Source organism: Coccinella septempunctata, chromosome 8, assembly GCF_907165205.1.
Source record: "Coccinella septempunctata chromosome 8, icCocSept1.1, whole genome shotgun sequence".
NCBI lineage: Eukaryota > Metazoa > Arthropoda > Insecta > Coleoptera > Coccinellidae > Coccinella > Coccinella septempunctata.
The window spans coordinates 32,650,138-32,665,008 of record NC_058196.1 but is presented as its reverse complement, the minus strand read 5'-3'; the positions used below and the strand labels follow the sequence as shown (position 1 = coordinate 32,665,008).

At 38.0% G+C, this 14,871-nt stretch overlaps 1 protein-coding gene and 1 long non-coding RNA gene across 2 annotated transcripts in view; one reads left to right on the top strand and one right to left on the bottom strand.

Annotated features, from left to right (window-relative positions):
* Positions 1–14,871, bottom strand: part of LOC123319426 — a 33,227-nt gene that overhangs the window by 11,010 nt on the left and 7,346 nt on the right. The window lies entirely within an intron of this gene.
* Positions 13,281–13,827, top strand: LOC123319427. Its single transcript, XR_006538480.1, has 2 exons — positions 13,281–13,576; positions 13,696–13,827. It is a non-coding gene; the product is annotated as an uncharacterized LOC123319427 (long non-coding RNA).

The window sequence follows — 14,871 nt, the reverse complement described above, 5'->3', positions numbered from 1 at the left end:
AACTCTTCAACGAAGCACTACCAAACATACCTGTATATGAGAACTTCTCGTCTTATCTTGAGGTTCTGAACCCATATCCAAATTCATTCCCAACAATCCTTCGACACCCTGTATATTCGCCATTGTTATTTCAAATATATCTGCACCAAAATTCGTTTAATTCAAATTGTCGATCCCAAGAAACATGCAAGTCAGATTGAAACATCTTCTAGCGCTCTTCGGAGAGTAGGATATAAATTTCTACTATTTCTAGTAACCAATATCCCCCAAGACACTCGGAGCAGCTCAGTATCAAGTTGATTGCTTTCTTACACAAATACCGAGATTCCCCGGAGGCAACAAGACCGTTCGTATCTATGATTTGAACTGGCAATTAAATCGCATCTTCGGTTGCAGTTGGGATGAATCGATTGAATTGGGATAGGTTCACTCTAGATTGAAACGTATTGGGATCTATGGGTTTGTGATCATTCACTCTACGTCAAAGAGTTTGGGAGCCCTTGAAGGTATACCTTACAGAAATTCAGTCACGGAATCCTCCTTTGACTGAGGAGCCCATCTTTTTCGGGATTTTTCGAAGGTCAACTTTGGAGTCGCGTATCTTCCAGGAAAATTATCGTAGATCTAAATGTGATACATATTCCGAAAGATCAACTCCTCTAGTAACAAATTTCAAAATTTCATCGAGCTCGGAGGGACCGTTTGGTTTTTTAATTCCTTAAACTGACCCCATCTTTTCGGGAACTTTTCGAAGGTCAATTTTCGGCACGCGTATCTTTCACAAAAATCATCGTAGATTCAAGCGTGATACATATTCTAAAAGAGCAGCTCCTCCTTTTACAATTCTCGAAATTTCATCGAGTTGGGTGCAACCGTTCGGCCTTGACGAATTTTCAACTGACCCCATCTTTTTGGAAATTTTTCGAGAGCAAATTTTGACACGCACATCTTCGAGGAAAACTGTCGTAGATTTAAATGTAATACATATTACGAAAGATCAACTCCTCTAGTAATGAATTTCCAAATTTCATCGAGCTCGGTGTGACCGTTCAGTTTTGTAATTTCGTTAACTGACCCCATCTTTTCGAGAACTTTTCGAAGGTCAACTTTCGGCACGCGTATCTTCGAGAAAAAGTATCGTAGATTCAAATGTGATACATATTCTGAAAGAGCAACTCCTCTAGTGACAACTCTCGAAATTTCATAAAGCTCAGTGCAACCATTCGGCCTTGACGGTTTGTTAACTAACCCCATCTTCTATCAGCTCTTCTAGTAATAAATGCGGACATTTTATCGAGATCCCACATACCACCCTTGGCTTGAAGTAGAAACAAGAAAACGTCATATTTCCCGAATAGATGTAGCTAGCGAAAAAGCGACAAAGAGTGTTTCGCGAAAAACTCATCAGGCTGCTCTGCGTCCCCCAGATTGCGTTAATAAATTACGTGCTGATTTCATCATGAGCCCGGACCTATTAAGCGAAATGATTGATCTTTTTCCAAACACCAATATTTACATCGAACGTGATGGTTTGATGGGGAGGCCATTACAGAAATGAACGATCAACTTCGAGCGCTTTGTTTCCCTTCATGAATCGATCTATTCGTCGAGCTCATCAACAAATATTTAATATTTGCACCGGACTGAGGGGGTTCAGTGAGAACTCCTTGATTTCATACGTTTCAAGTACGCAGTAAACCAAGTTCTGAAACGTATCGAGTAAACTGTTAAGTATCTGATGAGTTCGAACTTCGATCTTCAATTTATCCAGTATCTGTTTAAAACTTTTTTATTTTTGAAAGTTTAAGAGGAAAAACGTCTTATTTGACATTTTGGAAGGCTTTCAGCTAAATTAAGCGATTACCTTCTGGTCTTATTGGCTATCCGAACCTAACAAAGTACCACGATTGCAAATAATGTACCAAAATTGGATTGACTCATAAAATCGAATGTTCGAACCTGAATCATATATCCTACAGGCATGCCAGAGCTAGAAAAGTATGATGAACTCGAATATAAGTTTATCGCGATAAAATAACAATGGATTTTTATCTTCTTCATTCTGTGAGTCTTCCTCGTTAGTGCAGCTTTTCTTTGTGGCATTTCTACGAGCGAAACGAGAGCATTTTCAAGAAAGGAGGCATTGGAATTCATGGAGATAAACGCGGCGTGAAATGGTCCAGTCAATTATCATGTTGAAGGCTCAAGATTGACATTTTAATGAGATATCGATTCCTTCGTCACAAAATATTTTTTATATTGTTGGATGCTCGCACTGATCCTTTGGTGATGGAGCCGATGTCATTCTTATCGGACACAGGGGAAATATACACTAGTTTACAAGATTAGGTTCAGATTTTCAACTGGAAATGTGAAAGAAATGGACAAAAGAATGAGTAGGATGAGTTGGTGAAAAAAATGAGAACTTTGAAACAGTCTCAGTATATGTAATTCGTTCTGTACCTACGAAAATTCGCTTTGGCTTAACCCAGTCAATTAAACGAATATTTAGCACAGCAATCACCTCACGAAAAAATCATAAATCATTTTTTCCTTACATATTACTGAAATAGGAACTCGGCACGTAGCATCCATTGGAAGAAGTCGTACAAACTCAATTAAAACGAGCCTGCAATCCTGAATATTCATCGCTCGGCCCACCAGATCGCCTGCCGCAAATTCCTTTTCATTTAATTCGTTCCTATGGCCCAACTTTTCCATAATCGGGAATTTCATTATGCTTGTTTCGAGCCAGTCGTCGAAAAAGTTGACCGTGGAAGCAATTTAGAACGCCCCTAGGCAATCGGGTTTTTTTGATTTCGAGAGAAAGCCCTAGGGGTGGTGATACAGCACTCTCGCTTCGTCAGTTCTTGATCGTTACACGTGTTTCGCTATCACTTTATCTTCTAGTTAGGGCACAGATATTTTATTCTCAATTGAGAGTCCAGAGGTGAGACAGCGCTCCATACTACCCATACTCTGATACAATTTATGTTCTACCTCTACTGTGGGTATGAATCTCTGGTGTGAAAACCCAGGGGGTACAAAAGGCACTCGAGGATGAAACACCGTCCTTTTTTTTTCCAGAATTGAATCTACTGTTGGTGATCTGATGGTGTGAAAACACGGGGGGAACAGAAAGCGCTTAGGGGTGATTTAGATTGAAGTGCTAAAAGTGAGTTTTTACTCGAATATATTCATTTTTGAGCATTTCCAACCTACATTCTTGAACCAAACGACTTCTGTACGCGTCATCTTGAGTTCATAGAAGAAATTGCCAGTATTTCCCCAGTAATTCTAACCGAGCGTGCGATTTGCTTTTGACACATTCCGTTCAAAAGCAGCAATTTCCTTTTGTTCTAGACTTATATGTCGCTGCGTGGAATTCTGTAACATTTGGGGCCGGGTATATTATTAATTTTGGACGGAGTGATGTGCTGTCATGAATACGCGGACTACGAGAACGTTTCGTGGAAATGCGAGCGATGTATTTGACTCCGACAACTTTCTTGAATAGAGGCAAGCTCAAATTCACGCCACATATGCGACAGAACAATATCTTCCTAATAAGGGTGAAATTTCTAGGTGAAAATAGCTCCTTCGAGAGATATACATAGCTATGATAAAATTCTAACGATGATCCTAATAATTTCCACCAGCACCAAAGTGACAGACGAATGTCATTGTGCTTATCACCATGGTAATTCATCATAGTACAGACAACTCTAGTTTCGTTCTGTATCGACACGAACTGCTATTAATCTGTTCCGAATTTTAGACCACATGTTCGAGGGTGATCCACCTATGATTAAATTCCATTTCGAGGTAATCCAGATCCGATATCAACCGAGAACAGCCAATATTGGCCTCTATCAAAGGCTGCCACGCTAATGCGGTGTAATGTATGCAGAGCAGGGGACATTTAACATGCATATGAGGATGCTGCAACCCTATAATGACTGTACTAAACTGAGAAACGTTCGTTTTAATGAACGAAATGATTCCATCCACCACTTGCTGCTCCAGGGTTTCCTAGGAAACTAGTGAGGATTACTCGATGGAATTTGGCATAAGAATCAACTCTCATCGATCCTCCAATATTTCAGCGACCATCGAATGATTATCAACGTCGAAAAATTGATATGGTGTAGTGGATCAACTATCTAATTCATTTTTGACTGTACCCGAACGAAATAGAATTAACAAGCTCTGAACTACACAGTTGATAACAACTTTATCATGGTATACTGATACCAGACCGTATCTGCGACAGTTCACTGAACAACAGGAGCAGTAACAAACACTGCATTGGAATTTTTCCACGACCAGCGTATTCGGCAATATGCAAAACACGGTGAAATTGCTGTTTCGCTGTAGGTACGTATAATAATCTTCTATTTTGATACCATAACATTACAATTGAGCCAATATTTCTAGGTATCGTTGGGAAGGCTGTTGATTTTGAATTGGATATTTTGGTTCAGTCTGGGGTTTATTATTTCAACGAATAGTGTATCACATTTGGAATAAATTTCCCAATAAACACATACATGTATATTATACGCTTATTTGTGGTGAGGGAAATTGATTATAAGGTGTTCGTTGAATTTTGTAACGCGTATTTCGGAACAGAAAGTCAACCAAACGTTGATTTAACCGTTAATCAACGTATACGTCTCTATGTGGCTACCAATAAGAAAAGTGTCCTTATCTTATATATTCAATGGGGTGTAAGAACGTTGAATAAGAAACTATTTAATATCCTATAACTCAAGCAACCAAAAAGAAACGTGTCCTTTCAACGTGTTCTCAACATTTATTCAATGAGATGTAAAAAATGTTAAATCAACGTTACGTTCCGTTGTCTAATACTAATATTTCTTCAATATAATATGGAAATGTAGGTACGCTAGTGTTGTTCAGTTTTATCAGCCATTCTTATGATTTCATGTACGTTCATTCAAATGCATCAGTCAAAGAACTTTCAACGTTATATTTACGTTGAATTTTCGTTACAAATACGTGTAAAAACGTAGAATAAACGTGAAGAGGTAACGTTATTGTGAAACTAGTATTTTTCAACGATGAGTAACAGTATTGTTACATAAAAAATGCCACGTTTTTCTCGTTTCTTTGTTTGTTACAGGATATTCTAGATGAAAAGTAGAATTTTTACCCTTTTGTAACTTTCAAAAGAGCTGATGGATAGTTTAAGAAATTATATCTTTGTGAATATCTAACCTATCATAGACGAAGAAGGCTCTTTCTCGAAATAAGTTCAAGCGTCCTTCGTAGGATGAATCTCTTTCATCGCGTTTGATCATATTACCCAACTCCAATGTTTTAATGAGATCTCCCTCAACTTAATTACTACTTTCCCGTCTAATCCCAACATCACTCTTTCCGTTTGGGGGGAATTCAACTCACGAAAATTGAGGAGTTAGCGTCTGGTCTGACGAAAAGGGAAAATATCTATATGAAACTTTCGATCCACGAGAGAATGAATTCAATACTTGGTAAACGGGGCGAGTATTTTACTGAACAAATATTTGGACAGTTGATTCAGTTCGTCTATTTCCTTTTTATTTACACTTTTTCCAGAGTATGAAACAACGTATGTTGTTGCAATTTCATCCAGAAACACTTCATGCTTATAAAGGGACGTAAGGTTCAAATTGTGCGCCATCTTGTCATCTGTCATAGTGACAGATACTTGTCATCTGTCATAGTGACAGATGTGACAGACAGATCTTTTATTTATTTATTATTCCTTGATTTCAGGTGTTCTGAAAAATTCATCCTCAAAAATGAATAAGTCAATGCAGATCATTCGAAAATGCAAGTCTTGTCAAACCCATCTCATCCATCTCCTTATGAAATCGTTGTTTTCCTTCTCCAAACGCAAAAATCTAATCTCGCTCATCCAGTTTTCCTCGAATCCTACGATGTTCCACAGGGAAATATCCGAGCCTCGGATTACAAAAAAAATTAACATCCACCTCCTTGGAGCGGATGCTATTTAGGCCCCATGTATACGACCCTCCCACCCTCAGGGGGTAATACGTTCACGACTTTGAGGTCTCGAAACCGAGACGTAAGGGGCGCCTATTTTGGGTCAAATATTTGAGCAGGAAGCACGTACTTATCTCTTTGTGGGATCGAAGCATCCGCTCTTGGAAAGCGATATCTGCGATGGTGGCAGAATGACTTCATTTCGCCAAATAGGCGTTTAAGGGGGAATATAATTATTTTCGTTGGACTTCAGAAGTTCAGGTCTATGGCGTTCGACCCTCGTTTCATTCGAGTCGCTGCTCCTCAAAGCCCAACTTAGGTCAGTGCGAGGTAGACGGGTCCAACATTCTTGCCAACATCACTCGGCTCATACATCAGTCGCAGGAATTCCAATTATGTTACTTATCGAAGTTTCCCATCCTGTCCTGCTCCTTCAAGCTTCAATCGACGCAATCAAACTATTTCAGTTGCTCCTCGAGTTGAAATTCATCGTAATTCCAGAGCTTTGTCATTTCATCATCAAGAAGATTTGAAATCAGTGTAAGTAAGAAGTAATATCGAAGATCGTCCCTTCATGTGGAATATACCACTCATTTGAACTACGCGGTTTTTTAACTATCACGCATTAGAACTGCCAATCATTCAAACTACTAGCGATTAGAACTACTGTTCATTATAACTACCTTCCTTGTAAACTGAAATTTTTGACGTTTACTAAATCCAAATTTAAACAAACCAATGATCACAGAGACATTTCTCAACTTCAGTTTGACATAAATGTGGTTGGCACCGATCACAGACAGGGTTGAGTTAGTACCGATTCGACTCATAGAACGAAGAGTAGTGTTTTTGGCCTCGGTTTTTACGAAATTCAGTCCATAATGGTTTTTTAGGGCGAATTGGCCCCTAAAGGTAGATCTTCCGGCCTACTACCATGCTTTTCATCTAAGATTCAACCGGTGTATCCAGTCAAACTGCCAAACTCGGAATCGATCGAAGTTTACGCCGCAGGAGGCTATACGCGAATTGCCCCAACTTCGAGAACATCCAGAGCGTGGGATCTTGACTAATTTGCATCCGATAAATATTAACGGGACCCGTCCATTACAATACGTCAAACATTCAATTAAGGCCTTCTTCCATTCCGTTAAAGACCGGGTCTGATGTTGATTGATCTGGAAGACGCTGATGATTTTCAAACGGAAGTCCCTAGGATGGAAATTCCAGTCTTGGCTTGTGTGCCAAGGATGGCCAAAATTTATGAGAGGTTAAGTTTAAGCATAGATATGCCATTTTGTTATTGTTATTCGGGGCTTCTGAACTACCAGTTATTTGAACTAATGAACCATTCATTAGAACCGACAAAATACTAGGTGATTCTTCGATTCGTGAAAATATTTCAACAGTAGATTCTTTAAGTCAAAAGAAACACTTTTTTGCCTTACAGTTTTCAGAATGAGCTGTGCCACCTCTGAAAAACGAATAACTATCTAAATCTGTGACACTACGTAGATGGATGAATTAAATCTGAAAAATTTTCACAGCCAGCTCATCCCTGATTCTCCGGCACAATATAAAGCTATCTTTCTCTTTCATTTGACGCAACCCACATTGATATTTCATTACAAGGGAACATCACCTAATCCCCATCAGATTCTGTATCCAATTTATGTTATCTCATCTGTCACACTTTCATGGCAACATATAGAGAGAAGCTCCGCAAAATGGACGGTAAAATTGATGGCTACAATATCCATAGCACTCTAGTTGGTGGCTCAAAGCTTCAATACGAATCAGCCAATTTTAACCAATAATTGAGTGATGGATGGGTTGAGGAGCTTCGTTTGGAAATTTCCATTTTTCAATCAATTATAAAGTCGCGTGGATTGTCAGTACTGGAGGCTTTATTCTCCAGCGAATTGACTGATTAGGGCTTTGAGAAATCAACAGTTCAACCCTACACTGACTCTTCACTGAGTTCTTGTTGGTTGTTAAGAATTTTCCATACATGGAACTGGACTAGAGTAACCAGATACTGCCCCATAGTTGGGGAAAACACCGAACAACTTAGGGACTTCAAAGCAATCCACACACATCCATCTTCTTTTCCCTTGAACACTCAGTCAAACGCACGACTAACGAATTCATTACCCTACCATACATCGGTAATAATCCGCTTCATTCTTCAACGAACGCAGCAAACTTCTCGTAGAGAAAATTTCCATTTGGCTGATGACAGTTCGGGGAATCCTTAATGGGGACGTTCCCTAAAATCCGAACGTCCGTTTCTTCCACTGTCTGACTACGGGGTAAAAAAACGGATACACGTGTCCCTGTTTCAATTAATTATCGAGGGAGTTTCCACGGAGACTGCCTCGCAAACCTGCAGGATTCACTCGGAAAACAATTTTTCCTAGCGAGAGGGAAATTGTCCCCTTTTTCAGGCGACGCTCTTTGATCTATTCGACGGTTGTCGTCAAAATGGAAGCTATGTGCAATTCGGAATGATTTATAGAATGTACATAGTGTACTTAGGTGTATGTATGTATTGAAAGTTTCAAGAATATTCAGCCAAATGTTCGTCAAAGCGTTGGAGAGCTGTTTTAATATCTGCGGTGGGCCAGGTTATCGGTGTAATTGCTCTGACATTGCAGACACCATCGGTTCAATAATATTTGGAGAGGGGAGGCAGCAATCCCTTCACTCGCACACTGAGCTACCACCGGAAAGAATTGTGAACGTCATGAAATCTTCATCATACCGTTTACGACTCACACAGATGAAATCTGGACTCATCACCGAACAAGTACATTCTCCATCTACGCGTCAAACGAAACTATATTTTTATCCAGGTAATCTTATACCTCAGCATCAAAACGAATACTGAAAAGTCTTGCCACACATGGCTGCTATCGATTGGAGCCAAGTTGGAAAGTGGATATTGGCAATTCTCAATAATTCAGGAGGTCTGTCAGAATTTTCCCTCAGATCTCCGACGTAGAATATAACGTAGTTTTACTCGGCTGATTCCTCACAGAATAAGTTAATTGAGTTTGAAGTTCGGATCTGGCGCAAAATACAACTTAGGTCTGCGCCATCTATACGTGTCACATCTAAATGGAAAGAGACATTTTCTGGCTTCAACGAAATTAAATATCGGAGAATATTTCGAATGTTTCAACTACAGAAATATGCCGTATCTATCTTTTATCACAAACTGTTGCAGGAAAGTCCGTTAAAATTTTATACTCCATCAAAATGTCAATCCTCCATTTTCCTTTCACAAATGACAGTTTGAAATTTTGATGGGTCATCAAATTATAATGGACTTTCCTGCAACTGGACGTGAGTCAGTTAAAAAGTAGAAATAGTAGCATATATCACTGTGAAAACTCTTGGAGTATATAGAAAATTGAATCGTCAATGAGTTTACGCCAAGAATTTTACCCAAATATTATGAAAACAGTGGAAATAAATTCGAATTTTATGGACAATAAATTTAAAGATATGTTTTTGGTGAAAAACACGATTGAATGAAAAAAATAAGACGTAGACATCCTTAAACTTCAATTTAAAAAGCTTATGGAGTATTCACGAAAAAAATTAGAAGTGTAAATCACGAATTAGTCAATGCAGTTTTCGAACAACAACTCACAAGGTATTACTTCCCCCAAAACCGTGAAACTTCTCAACTTTCTGTTCGGTTTTCGAGCGAAAACAAGATAATGCCCAATTTTCTTTGTTCCACTTCTATGTTCCACATTGGTAAAGAACCAATATTCGACTTCGACAAGGGATTCCAACCGAGAGAAACCCGGAAAGTTTTCAAATAATTCAAGGTTTCGAATCTGAACACTGAAAGGATATTAAATTTCTTTTGCTCCTTCTTTGCTTTCTCCAAACTCTGAGATTTCACTTCGAAAGCAATCGAGGAAGGTTTATCATTTATTAATTCATCATTTCTCGATTATAATCATTTCATCAATTGATGCTCTAAATTAAGACTTCAACTACAGGTAAAAGAGTGGGGAACACCCTGTACATTACGCGGAAAACAACGACATGTTCAATCGTCTTGGGAATCGAGTGTGGTGCGTTCAGATTTTCCACAATTGCCGCCATGTTCTTTAAAAAAAACGATCGCAGCTGGAAACGCAACAAAAGATCGCTGTGTAGAATAGTGGAAGCGCCATTACGAATGAATGACGTCCTACAATTGATTCTCTGAGCAATTGGACCGCATTTGCAACGGAATATCGTCGAAAACAAAATTAGACAATCAATTCTGTTGGGAAAAGCTCCTCGTGCATGGGGATGGTCTGATGGTTTTTTCGCGATTAAAAAAAAATTGGGGACTCTCGAAGAATTGACAGGATATAGTCCAAGAGCTAGTGAACCCTGGAAGTAACGGTCTCCCTGTAAGGTTAGCAATTTGTATACTTACGATTTATGACATGCTAAGAGCAATAGCCATGACCTGGCAGGCGTCAGCCCTACACGTCATCAGCCCCTTTATTTTTTGGACTGTTAAGTAAATTGAGTTTCAAAACTTGTTTCTGTAAATTTGAAAATTTAATAGGATAAAGTTTATTTATTGTACATCTTAAAAAAAAATTGACAGGCGACTACAATAAGCAGAAGTATATGACAGATCAATTAGAAAACGTACAGTTGATGAGGTAAAATAAACTTTATCCTGTATACTTAAAATTTTTATATGTTTTCAAGTAAACGTCTCAGAGTAAATATGTACAATGCCAGGCGGTTTTGAACAGCATAAGACCTTGACAGGCGAGGGGACAGCTGCTAAGGGCGTGCAAATAAGAAATTTTACATGAACGCATACAGTAAATGCAATGTATTTTATTGGGTTTTATGCAATCTACATTATTTTTAACATTCATTTTCTTCAGCATCATCCGAAATTTCGCTATCACTGTTTTCATCTTCATCTGATTCTTCAACAATGTTTTCCTCATCTGAAAATAGTAAAAAAAAAATATTTTAATGAATCAATAAGGTTGTTAAGAATTAAATATCAAGCTCAATTACATAGGACTGCGTATTAAATGTTACGGAATAAAATAGTTGTATGTTACCTGAAATGCATTCCTCAGTTTCAGTCGATTGTGCTGTGGCAGTATCAGCAGGTCCTTGTAAAAGTATGTCGTATATAAAAGATGGAACCGTATTCCCCTCAAACCAATTAAATTCGTAACGACTATCAATTAAGTTCCAACCGTTATTTTCAGGTGTAAGAATTGTTGGTTCTTTTAAATTACAATTTCGCCATATATTTGTTGTAACGTGCGTTTCTCGGAGAAGCCTTTAATCTCGAGCGCCAGCTATTCTTTTCAATAGGAAGAATAGCAAACCTACCAGAGTAGCTGCTAGCCAGAGACAGAGCTCGGTGTTGTCTAGGGTAGTAGCGACAACGAAGAAGTCAAAATCGAAGTATGTAAAAGTTTATTCACAACTTCGGAAACTAATTATATGTACAAGGGAGATATGTGTGATATAAAATATGAGTGATTCTATCAGTGAAAATACATTCGGGAAATCTTATCCGGTCACGAGCACTTTATGAAATTTGTACCGGGTGTAGTGAAAAATTAACGGTTCAATAAAAATGCGCCAACCAGAACTGACGAATGCTAAGGACTTGCTATACGGTATCGGTGTGTAGTTGTATTTCTCCGGGAATGAAACACAATAAGGACGGGTCTGTTCGAGACTTTTATTCGCTGCCCCAAGGGTTTTAGCACACCATGATTGACAGCGAAGAAAATGTCTATTTTTAACGCAACTACGGGATTTTACTGACTACGTGCGGTATCTCTTATTCTCTGCCCCAAGGGTTATAGCACGCCATGATTGACAGGAAAGAAGAGATTTCGGATTTAACACTTATGACGCGGAACGCGGACAGGGTAAAGAACGATAAAATACAACAGGAAACGATACAGTACAGCAGTGTCAAAGTTAAAGAAGTAACGGCGTAGGTCTAACAAAGAAACTGAACGGTACAGACGGGGACCTACCTCCTTTGTTTCAAGCACTCGAAACTCAAAGGATTTGAAAGAAAAACTAAAAAATTAACTCTAAGCACTGATGCAAATAACACAAAATGATTATTCTTCAACGGCGAAAGAATACCGAAAATTAACTGAATTTATAACAGAAGTTAGAAACCACGTTAGAAAGCGAAATGTACTCAAGCGAAAGGAAAGCACTGAAGTAAAATTCAAAAGTCAGCCGAAGAACTGAAGTAACAGTCGAAAAGTCGAAAAGTGCCCGTCGCGGGGGGAAAATTTGCTTTTATAGGCATATCCCCTCTCACGGTAAAAATCTGAAAATTCCAGAATGCGACAAGCCTGAAAAACGTCGTCAACTCCGGTTTATCGCATATCAACAGATGAAAAACGTCGAAATCTTCAGCGGCATGTAAGAAAAACAACGTGAAATACAGATAAGCGGTTTTTTACATTTACTCTGCCTGTCGGAATGAACGTACGGAATATTCGAGAATTAAAATATTTTCAAAGACGGAAATTTAAAACGAAAAAATTCACTAAGATGAACTCCAATTTTCCTCAGAAAACTGGGGTTCATTACATTGTAATGTAGGCAGTTCTCAATAATTGTTGATGTAGTTCACGTTTGCAGGGTGGTAAATTCGATGAATCATAGCTTACTACTTTTTTCATAAACACTTTAGGATTATTTGTGTTGTACGTAGCAAGGAACTTTTCATAACGTGCATTATTTGATTTTGAACATTTCAAACCATACATTTGGCATACAAATTTCTCTAGTATCGGGAAAATTTTTTTTTTCTTCTGTACTTTTTCTGCGTTTCCTAATTCTTTGAATGCCTTCTGATATACACTCGATTTTTGCAATATTTGGAATGTTTTTTTTTACCTCTTCTTGAAAAGGACGGATTGAAATCGCAACCGGTTAATGCATGAAATCCCGGTAAGCTTTGGCATATAGAAGGTCCCAATTTTGTATATAGTTCAGAAATATTTATCCATGTCTTACAATTATTAGTGCCATATTCCATATAGATTTTTGAATTATTATTGTGGAGATGGTCCATGTTTCCGAGCAGTAATATTAAAATGCCTGTGTCACATGTTTTTATTAATACGTCGGATACATCTTCATCCATTTGGCATGTATGGTATATTATTTTTGTATCAACCTCTTCATGATTATGTTATGAAAAGTTCCTTGCTACGTACAACACAAATAATCTTAAAGTGTTTATGAAAAAAGTAGTAAGCTATGATTCATCGAATTTACCACCCTGCAAACGTGAACTACATCAACAATTATTGAGAACTGCCTACATTACAAATATATGGCGAAATTGTAATTTAAAAGAACCAACAATTCTTACACCTGAAAATAACGGTTGGAACTTAATTGATAGTCGTTACGAATTTAATTGGTTTGAGGGGAATACGGTTCCATCTTCTATATACCTACGACATACTTTTACAAGGACCTGCTGATACTGCCACAGCACAATCGACTGAAACTGAGGAATGCATTTCAGGTAACATACAACTATTTTATTCCGTAACATTTAATACGCAGTCCTATGTAATTGAGCTTGATATTTAGTTCTTAACAACCTTATTGATTCATTAAAATATTTTTTTTTACTATTTTCAGATGAGGAAAACATTGTTGAAGAATCAGATGATGATGAAAACAGTGATAGCGAAATTTCGGATGATGCTGAAGAAAATGAATGTTAAAAATAATGTAGATTGCATAAAACCCAATAAAATACATTGCATTTACTGAATGCGTTCATGTAACATTTCTTATTTGCACGCCCTTAGCAGCTGTCCCCTCGCCTGTCAAGGTCTTATGCTCTTCAAAACCACCTGGCATTGTACATATTTACTCTGAGACGTTTACTTGAAAACATATAAAAATTTTAAGTATACAGGATAAAGTTTATTTTACCTCATCAACTGTACGTTTTCTAATTGATCTGTCATATACTTCTGCTTATTGTAATCGCCTGTCAATTTTTTTTTAAGATGTACAATAAATAAACTTTATCCTATTAAATTTTCAAATTTACAGAAACAAGTTTTGAAACTCAATTTACTTAACAGTCCAAAAAATAAAGGGGCTGATGACGTGCAGGGCTGACGCCTGCCAGGTCATGGCTATTGCTCTTAGCATGTCATAAATCGTAAGTATACAAATTTCTAACCTTACAGGGAGACCGTTACTCCCAGGGTTCACTAGCTCTCCAGCTAATAATCGTGGAAGTATTGAAGGCCGAGAGTGGGCGCCGCTACAACCAAATGCTGACACATTTTCCTTTTGAAAGCAATCGTAGGTATTTGACAATCTTAATCATCGATATTTCAGAAATGGAGACGACATTTCAAAGAGAGGTTGCAACAAACTAACAAAAACTCTAGACCGGTTTCGGGATTATTGTCCCTCATCCGAACAGTGCAGTGTTACACATCTCAACCGGGGGATAGTGTCCTTACGCTCCACCTGTCTCACCAATCCTCACTCACTCTGTAGAATCCTACACCGAAATTTCAATGTGCTTGGGTCAAAATTAAATTCTTAACAGTCCTATGAAAATCACGAGCACGAAAGTATGAATTCTATTAAGTTATATGTCTTGTCGTCATTATGTAAAATTTGGGGCCTTATACAGTTGATGTTCGTGACCAAAACGTGAACAATTCATCAACTGGTAATGCTGAAATGAAATATTTATGGCGCTGCACCAGGATAAACTTCATGAGAACTGAAACAATGGTAAACGTATAATTAACCAAAATTTTCATAATTAAGCTCATGATGAATAAA